Consider the following 8,520-nt stretch of genomic DNA (forward strand, 5'->3'; position numbering starts at 1 on the left):
AGTGGTCGTGTAAGATCGAATAATCAGGTGGCGCCGTGGATACTTTTCCGAAACTGCACTCGAATCAAATTTCCGTCCTATCGTCCCGAAATTTTTATATCGTCGCGGAGAAAGCGGGATGACTTTTACGATCACTGTCGTCATCGCGGTGAGAGTTTCGAGCGACATCGTAAAAACGATCTGATACGATTTTCTCGAAAACTCGTAAATCCTCCTTCGTACAAGAGCGACCACTTGTGGCTTGCTCCTATGATCGCGGTCGTGAAACGTCACTTTGACAATCGAAACGCTCGTAAGTGTGAAGAGATAAATAAATCGTGATTTTGAGAGAATGTGCTAACCGACTAGTTTTCCTCCCAGTTTTCTCACATTTTCGAAAGTACCTATCTCGAACTGTAATTTAAAAGCGAAAAGAAATATTATAATTTCCTCCGAATTATAGTTTATTATAAATTGTTAAATTATTTCATACAAAGTGAAATACGTGCGTCCAGCGTTCACATTAAGTTTTTTAAGACAATTTAATTTAACTTAATTATATAAAAAGTTATTTGAGACAATTACAGTTAAGAATTTGAACATTAAATTAAGGCTGCAGAGTTGAAATTAAGAAAAAAATTGCAGAAACGCTCGAATCCGTCCCTCGTAGGGACCGCGAAGGGGGTTAATGAATCGCATCGCGCTCTCCGTCGCGCGTAATCGATAACCGCGCTCATTCTCACACTGGACGTAGGAGAGAGCGCTTTTTGCTAGCTGCGGCCGGTCCGCCATCGCTGACCAGCGAGCGGTGCACGTGCATAATGCACGGCACACGCACGCGTACGCACGCGCGTTCTCTCTCTCTCTTTCTTTCTCTCCTTCTCTGTCCGAGCTCGCGGATGTGCGCACCATCGCACATACGATTCGCTCAAGTTGGCGAACAGCGAGGTCCAGCCGGCTCTCTTTCTCCCTCGTTCCTCCCTCTTCTTCATCCTTTTTCCGCCTTTCTCGGCCGTCATCATCTCGGACCCGAGCTTTTATCGAGTCCGAATCGCCGCTAGCCGGCCACATGTGTGCCCGGCAAAAAGTCCCGCCTTGAGGCTACGCTCTCGCCTTCGTCCTCCCTGCGAGCTTTGAGGACCACGGCCGTGGCGGGTGGCCGAGGCGGGTAATAAATTTATGACGGCTCGCAGTCGACGGAATTCGCGAGCAAACGCGGAAGAGACGACCGTTTTGTACGATGGAAGCTTTATTTTCTAACGCTAAGAAAGTAGCGAAGTATAATGAACTCAACGGGGGGAGAAACTTATTTTTATATTCGGACGATTTCACAATCAATGTAGATCTTTAAACGTCTAAAAGTATAAATTATTGGATTCCTAATACAGAACGCAGATTTTGGGAATTTATTTAAAAAAACTTATTTGAGTCTCGAAATTATTTAATATTTCTATTAGAATTCGAATAGCACATATTTGATGCAACCCATCACTTAATAAGTTACTTGATATTCATATTATTTTAATAAAGTAACGATAAGAGAATCGATGTGATTATCACAGGATGGGGACAGGGGGATGAATACTGCTGTACTACGAACATTCAAATAAATGCATAAGATCGGGAGGCCCCCTGTGTTGTATTCAGGGCTATTGTCGCTTGCGGCAACGTCGCGGTCGCGTCCCGCGTCCCGGCATCGTGCTCTTGCAACATGACCCCGAAAGACCTCTCTATCGCTCTCGCAGACAATGCGATGGTGATAATTCCCCGTTTTTTTTTCCACCGAGAGAGCGAGGAAATCTGGGAAAACTCGCGTACGGGACAATGATAAAAACCTTTGATGGGGCCGCATCCGCGTTGAACTCGATAGGGACCCGATCTCCACCTCGATCCCTCTCCATATCGTCCGTCCCGCGATAACGCATCGGACTCTCTTTAATCGGCCACGTGAACCCGGTTACATAATCGTGCCAATTCGTCATGGCCCGACCAAAAAGCTGGAGCCCACGTAATTTTTTTCCACTCCAATTCCTGTCGAATCTCGACCCCCCTCCTCCGTTATCACGGTGGGGTAACGCGCGTGAGGCCCACAAAGGGGTCAATCACCAGCGGCTTGTCGTTAATGCCGTCGATGCTACAACATAGACATTTATTTACAATACAGGGATATTATACAGTCCACGGTGCGACTGTTATTTAGCTTTATTTAGTTAGTCGAACGTGACGATCTAATTACGAACTTTATTTGTTTGATGCAAGAGTCGTAAGATATCAATTGGATATCAAGATATTATTATAAAATTACATTCTTATATTATGTAGTATTATGTAGTATTATGTAGTATTAGCAGAATATATCAAATTCGATAAACGTAAAGCAAGAAAAATGTATATCTAGTTTCCCGATAAGTTAACAATTATCCATCTCGATTTTTCAAAGAAAAAATTGCCAGTCATATACATATGGATGGATTGTATTCACGATCCAAAAATATCTTTGTCAAATTTAAGACAATTTAAGCTCAACGTTCGCCATATTATGTAATCGCTGTTTAACCCTTTGATTTAATCTCCTGATTTAATTTTTAAGCCACACTAATAATCTCTCCAGCAATCGAATTTTTATTTTCGAAATCGGTAGGTCTTTCTACTCCTATAAATTTGAAACGATTTAGAATCAACGTTCGCAAAATGTAATGGTTTAACTTTTTATAATTTAATTTTTTAACCATGCTAATAATCTCCGATAGCAATTGAATTTTCACCGTCGAAACTGACAGGGCTTCCTACCCCTATAAATTTAAGACAAGGATCTAGGTCATAAAACGTTGGCCAACAACTTCGTCACTTTTCAATTCTTGGACCGGGTTTCGTTCGTTGGCTTTGACGATGGAAAGGCATGCGCGCGTCACATCGCCGATAACGCGGTCGCGCAACAACAATACCGAGTTATAAATTATAATAATAGCCGAGGACATTGTAATCGGAGCCGCAATTAGTCTCAGTCGGCACTGAGCGACCCGAGTGGGGAGCCGGTTTATTGTGTTCGACCGTTATCGCGAAAATTTTTCATCGTGACTTCTGATAGAAATTCCCTCTTCACGTTCGTGTCCACGCGAAGAAAAGTTTGCGTTTATCTGCGCATAATTTGAGAAAAAAACAAATTGACATATTTCTGTATTCATTCGTTAAGTAACGATTACGGCTTGTAGGACACCGAATGTTAAGTCTTCAAGGGAGAATGATTATTTACGACACCGTCACTCCACTCTCCTTAATATCAGGGAACTTTGCTCCAATTAAAGGAGTTTGTCTTTAAATATTCGATTACTATTATTTTCTATCAAGTATTTCTCTTTTTGTTCATGTATGTCTATTACCGCCAAGTTATGCTCACGATATACAAACTACGACGGATCGGTACTTCGTAGGACTCGATTACAAGAACGCGTACATGAGACGAATCGGTGGGCCACGTGTCGGTATCGCGTCTCGAATTTCAAAAGCTTCTTAAAATCGGGCCCGAGAAATGAGACGTACCTGCTGTGTGTCACGGTTCTACGGTTCGTCGAAGCTGCCTGTTAAGAAGGAAACGAGAAGGAAGGAGAGCGAAAGAGAGAGGGTTAAAATCCACATAAACGTCTTCGGAATATTGTGACGTCTCTACCAAAGGTCGGCAACACGGTGACGGGGATACGTCGCAGATTAATCGTTGATATCTTCTTTTAATCATTTATTAAAATAATCATTTATCCGTCTGTCATTTACGCGTTTTTGTCCTTTTCTATTTTCCCGCGATTTACTTCGTTGAAGCTCTTCGATGTCATCGCGTCGAGCACCGATCCCTCCGGACTCGGCTTCCTCGGCGATTCCTGCCGGAATGTTGAAAGGCCACGACGATAACGCGAATATTCTTATAACGCTAGCCTCGCTAAGCCGCTGGTATTCACGGGTACGCCCGTACACATGGTGGTTCTAGTACCTCGATATAGTGGTGGATACTCGCTCTTTGTCAGCCATACCAGTCGAGAGTCACTCACGAGGAGAGTGCTTGAGACAGTGCAGAAGGCCTCGGGCTCTCCTCTCACTTCTTCCTCTTATCCTCCACCTTAGGTGACGTCGCGGCGTTAATCGTTTTTCTGCCCGTTGCGGCCTACAGCTTTCGGATCAGAAGCGCAGAATTAACGAAAACCCTTCGTCGGGAATTCCGGCCTTCGATATAACGAGCGAATCCGAAACTCTTCGTGAGAGTTGCAAGTGAAAAAGCAAAATTAAAGCTGCAAAATTAAAGTAAATGATAAAAAAATATCGATAGAATATTGAAGATCGCAAATACTGCAAAGAAAAAAGATATACTACGCTTTTTAAGCATTCGATGAAATGAGGGAAAATTGTGAAGGACTAGTCATACATATAATTGCTTTATCTTCAATTTTACAAATTCACGTGACATGACGTCTATCAAACTACACGGTTAGATAAATGAGTAGAAATTGTTTATTAAGAGATCGTAGAAAATGGGCAAATATTTTTTTATAAATATATTTCCTGCCGATTATTCTTGTTAAACAAATCGGTTACTTACACGAATCAAAGTGTAATTTCTTTAAACGACAAAATAGTCATCTCTTATATAAATTAGAATAGCTATAATAAGTGGTCGTGCAACAACGTGTTGAACGTGTAAATTCGGCAGGTTTCTCGAGCGACATGAGTTCCCGAGGCTCGAATTTTCAGCTTAAAAGAAGGGCAGGCTTTCGGCGGGTTCTCTCGTCTTATCTCGCGAACGGGACGCAAACGCAATTACGTTAATGCATCATCGACGTCAGTAAGTGCCGTGGAGAAAACCGTCTGCGCAGAAAAATGGAGGAAAAAGAAAGGGGAGTGAGAGAGGCCAATGGGTAAGGAGGGTTGGAGGAGGAGGAGGCTCCCTGTCTCTCAGACGGCGTATCTGCCATCGACGTCGGGCGAAGAAGACGACGCGGCCGCGGGTCTCAGGCGCAGAAGAGCCTGCGGTAAATTCAAGACCTATAAAACGTACAAACAAACTTCTTTCTGAGAAGAAGCTACCGCGCCGTGCCGCCATCGCCGGCATGAGCGTATCGCGGATCACTCGCTGCCAAATGCCAATTATCTTTACTCGCCGCTGGCAATTAAGATGTGCCGCGCTTGGACGGGCGCCGAGGGAGAAGGAGCGATATCGGCCGCCAAGGGACGAAGCGTATATTACAATTTCGTCGAAACGGCAACGCGAGTTCCCGAGACGTCGTCGATGAGACGCCAATTAATGTCACGGAACGTGCCCGTTATAATTCCTCGAGATTCATAACGGATAATTAATGCTAAGCGACGAATATAAACGTAATTTGTAGCGAAAAATATTACGTCGCGTCGCGAGCTTTCGCAAGATCCATCGAAATGCATTATTTAGAGAAGAACTGCGGTGCGCCGTGCAGTGGAACATTAAAATTCTCCTGGACGCGAACCCCTTTGGTTCTTACTGATAAGCTTGTATCGGCGCCCTGCTATGTACCTAGGTGCATGGTTTATCGGTATCTACCGCGTAATTACCATGGTAACGCCACGATAAGCCGCTACTCGTGTTTAACTTGCTATTGACCGCGCATCACGGTGAGCCAGCCCTTCGTCTCTATGGGTATGCGGCCTCGTCTAGTTTCACACGTGGTGGGACCCGTTTAGTGTGTACCGAAAGGGCGACCGATTAGATTGCTGAACGATTGCGACTTCGCTCTTCTCGCTCTCGTGGAAGAACAACGAAGGGCGAGAAGAGGTATCATCTTCAACGACCGGAAAACTACTGCGCTGCGACCCCCCCGGTGAATTTAATTGATAATTTCATCGCGAATAAGTAGACGAAACTTATCTCCGCGGCTATTCAGCAATTCTTAAAACGGCTTAATTGCCGCGCTAATTAGAACTATCGTCGTGTCGGCTGATAAGCTCTTCGATCCTTCCTTATCTACTAGATATTATATATATATATATAAATTCTGAATCATCGAGACGTAAGTCTCATCGAGATCACGTAAATATTTCCTACAAGATATCTCAAATGAAGCCACGAGACGCGTAATGATATTAATTCATTAAACAAAGTTTCGAAGGTATATTAAGCTATCTAAGCCAAATTATCAGAACACAAAAAATTTTATATGGAACTAATTTGCTAATTATTTGGTATTTTTAGTATATGCTATTTTTTACAATTACGTGGCAGCTTATTCTTAAGCTATCCAGACTTTGGAACTTTTTAATAATGTGAGCAAAAAAATAGCAAATAATTTTGGTATTATTAACTTTTTACTTTGACTTATGTGTACCTATATGTTTTTTTTACAATGGCTGGATAGCTTAATCCTAAGCTATCCAGCCCTTTGTAACTTTTTAATAGCTGGAGCAAAAAAATTACTTTTAAAAGCAAAAAATAGCAAATTAATTCTATATAAAATTTTTTGTGTTCTGATAATTTAGCTTAGATAGCTTAATATACCTAAGTTTCGAGGTAATATAAAGCTTCTTTGTATAAATCCGATTCCATTTACGCCAAAAAGATATTTTTTACGCATGGATATGATGATGACTTTTTTTAAATAGTAAATAATAATTCTATATTTAGAGAATTCGGAATGAAGCGATGATATAAATGATTCTTGCGCCCTTTCGCGTTTCGCCACTTCGATTTGATTTCGTGACGAATCTCTCGCCAGAAATATCGACGGAACTTATGGTTGGCCCTAAGACTCTGAGCGCAATCACAATGGCATACGCGTGCCGCGAGGCGAGATTTCGATGAATGGATAGATAGTAAGGAGGATATAACTGGCCGATAAAACGTAGCGCAACCTGGAACAGCTGGAAGGGTTTACAACTCTTTATTCTGCGGGGCGCTGAATGCCCGAACTGTCGAAAATTTTATCGATATATTATCGTACTCGCTCAAATATTTATTTAACGTACGAAATGTCATCGCACTCGATCGGCCCGAGATTGTATTCCCCGCAGGAGGGAAATGTCCTTTTCGAGCGAAGGCGGAGTGCCCAGGATTACGAAAAATATAAGTCTAATCGCTTAACATATTTTATGCAAGTTTTATAATCACAAGCCAGTACAGTATTGTGTGATAATGAGATATTTAATGTTAATGATTTTTGCCTCAGGTGGAATTGCGTACCGATTTTCATCAAGTGTGTTCAGTCTAAAGCTATATTCAATATGGCATTTCGATCAAATGGCATTTCGATTAACTTAATCGGTAATTAATTTGTCAAATTAATTTAAACTTTCTTGTTAAAAAATTTATCGTTAATCTTAGACATCTTGTTAGCAAATTTAGTTAGCAAATAGTATCGTTTTATTGAAGTTCATTGTGAAGATACACAGAAAGAGAGAAAAGGGGAAGAGAGAGAAAGAGCGGATGTGCTCGTATCGAGATAGACGTCGATTCCACGATTTCTAGGAACTAGCACCCGGAAGTCGTTCGATGTTAAAGAACGACCGCCTTCCAGTAAATCGAATATACATACATATATTACGTGACGAAATTAAAATAGATAAAGCGTATAAATGGCGGGTCTTTCCGACACCCAGCTGCCCGTACACTTCAATGGGCGGTACTGTCGCGTTTGCACCACGATTGTTTCTCCGCTATATCCTCCTTGTCCTGTTCACGGAATTCTATCGTGCCAAAGGGGTCAAGAAGGTGCCGTTTCCGTCGTTTGTTCCGTTCCGTTGCCCGCTCTCGCGTCGGTGCTTTATCGAAATCCCGATGTCTGACAACGATGCGAGGAAAAAAATCAGACGGCCGTACGATGATACTGCGGGATGGAAGGGCTGACTCTCGTCAAGCTCATCGGTCTCTTCTTTCGCCGAGAGATGACGAGGGAGAAAAAAAGTCAAGTTGATCTAACTCGACGAAACCCATCGTGCACGATCGCCGCGCGAGTTACCGACTTGTTTTCACCACGGTATCGCCCATTCTAAATTTAGCTCTAAACTTCAAAGTAACTCACAATCAGTAGAAAAACAGAGAGATTAAAATTAAAATTATAATATGGCAAGAGAAATATAAAATTTGCAGATATGCACGGGGAGAAACTCGAGCATCTCGTTTCTGACGAATAAATAATAATTACGATCATAGAAGTACGTATAGTATGGACAAATTATTCGTAAATGAAATGCAACCGAATTTAATTACTAGTGAACTAATTATAAGTGATAATTTCTATCGAGTCGTCAGAAGTACACGTGTACCTTGTCTCCATTTAATCTCCTAGATGCGGATAAGTGGCATATAAAGTCGCGACATTCCCACGTCCCTCGCCGGTAGATTTCGATAAGCCCCCTGTTTGCTCGACCGAGAGAATGGTCCGTTCGCGGTTTTCGGGCCATTAAAAGGGGAAAGTAAAGGGCTCGACAAATATTTGAGGCGCGTTGTTACCGCGTGTGACCTAGTCCGCGTACTATTTCATTTCGCTACGCGTGTATCGTTGCAAATATCATTCGAGAAGGCGAGGAAGA

This window comes from Temnothorax nylanderi, unplaced genomic scaffold (assembly GCF_030848795.1).
Source record: "Temnothorax nylanderi isolate EJ_2023f unplaced genomic scaffold, tnyl_v1.0 TNYL_tig0043_pilon, whole genome shotgun sequence".
Lineage (NCBI taxonomy): Eukaryota > Metazoa > Arthropoda > Insecta > Hymenoptera > Formicidae > Temnothorax > Temnothorax nylanderi.